Source organism: Penaeus monodon, chromosome 13, assembly GCF_015228065.2.
Source record: "Penaeus monodon isolate SGIC_2016 chromosome 13, NSTDA_Pmon_1, whole genome shotgun sequence".
In the NCBI taxonomy this organism is placed as follows: domain Eukaryota; kingdom Metazoa; phylum Arthropoda; class Malacostraca; order Decapoda; family Penaeidae; genus Penaeus; species Penaeus monodon.
The window spans coordinates 45,784,721-45,786,612 of NC_051398.1; positions in this window are offsets into that span (position 1 = coordinate 45,784,721).

Below are 1,892 nucleotides of genomic sequence, written 5' to 3' on the forward strand. Positions count from 1 at the left end.
GAATGAGGAACCGAAGCCAAGGAGGGCGTAGGGATTGGCATATCGGAAGACAGTGCAGCGAGCCTATACTTTGTCAACACTTTATGCATGTCTCCTCTTGAGCCAAAATGCACTGCTCGGAGGCTGGTTTCGCTAACTGAATCGCAACGTTATTTCCCAAACGTTTCGCACTCCTCGTCGACGTTTTTGTGATGCCTTGTAGCTTTATCTAGTTCTTTGAGTTCCTCTACGGCCGCCGTTACTTCGCCAATTCGCTTCTTGGATCTTGTTTTGTAAAGAGGATGTCCTGTTTGGTTTGGATTTGCCTCTTTGGACGTAGATTGGTGGAAGTGTGGGGGAATTGTTGCAAAATCACCTTCTCCGTCTCCGCCTTGAATGCCACTGTCGCCTCCTACTTTTGAATGAGATGCTATAGTCTGGAATGCAGAAAATATGCTACTTATTTGGATAATTCTAAAGTCCTTGAAATTAACGACGATAAAATGAACTTGAAAAGACACAGTCTGCCTTCTTAATGGGTGCCTTGACTCGGAAAAGCCACGGAGACATAGGATTTTTTTTTTTTTTTTTTTTGTGGCATATGGAATTTATATATCACTGTACCTTGAAGATCACAGACTGCAAGACGGATTAGTAGAGAATGGAATATCCTCCGTGCATTATAAAACTAAAAGAAGGCAAAGTGCTATGATAGCAAAGTATTTCCTTACAATGGAACATGTCATATTTTCACATGAAAAATCATACCCTCTACTGAATTCTTAATGCTATAATACATCCATTGTTTTATGGGTATACTTCCTTGTATCTTTCTTATCAGTGATCCTTGCTTCATTATGTCTTGCATTAACGGAAACCACTTTATTGCAGGTCTGTGCACGCCCTCCGCCCGGGCGCCAGAGCTTTCCGATTTTTCAATTTTACTCCGTTCTTGCTGAAAGGTTGCCCTTAAACTTTTTATTTTCAGCTTGACGTCACGCGTCCCGAAGTGGTTCACGGCCATCTCTCACACACACACACACACACACACACACACACACACACACACACACACACACACACACACACACACACACACACACACACACGCAAACACACGCAGACACATAGACACACGCACTCACTCACTCGCTCACACACATAGACACATTCTCATGACTATGTCCTCGGGAACATTCTGCCTTGCTTCCCTGTTACGATACACATCACTCCAGGCTCTCGTGTTCTCTATACAGCGTCACGAACTTGCGTCTTTTTGGCCACTTCGAAGGCATATTACCCCCCCCCCCCCCTTTCCCACCTTTTTTTTCTTTTCCCCCGAGATCTGAAGAACAATTAATTTCCAAAAAAAAAAATATAAGGGCTCTCGTTTCGGACAAGTTCTCGACGTGGAACTAGAGCGAGCAAGCATAGTTCTCAACGCAAGCAAGTAGTGCATCGCCAGAGGTGGAAAACGGGGAGGCGAGTTGTCCTTAAATAGAACTTCCAAGCCACGCACTTGCCTTGCCCTTCAACTCGCCTGGCAACTTGCTTTCGAACTTGACTTGCCAACTTGGTTTACGCGAGTGTTCGTTTTTTCCAGGCTGCAAGTAAGATATTGTTGTCTTTGATTTGTCTCGCTGCTTGCATCATGTGTCACGAGATTCTTGAATAAGGGAAGGGAAGGAGGAAGAGAGAGAGAGAGAGAGAGAGAGAGAGAGAGAGAGAGAGAGAGAGAGAGAGAGAGAGAGAGAGAGGAGAGAGAGAGAGAGAGAGAGACAGATAGACAGACAGAGAGAGAGAGTGAGTGATTGTGTGTATGTGTGTGTGTGTGTGTGTGTGTGTGTGTGTGTGTGTGTGTGTGTGTGTGTGTGTGTGTGTGTGTGTGTGTGTGTGTGTGTGTGTGTGTGTGC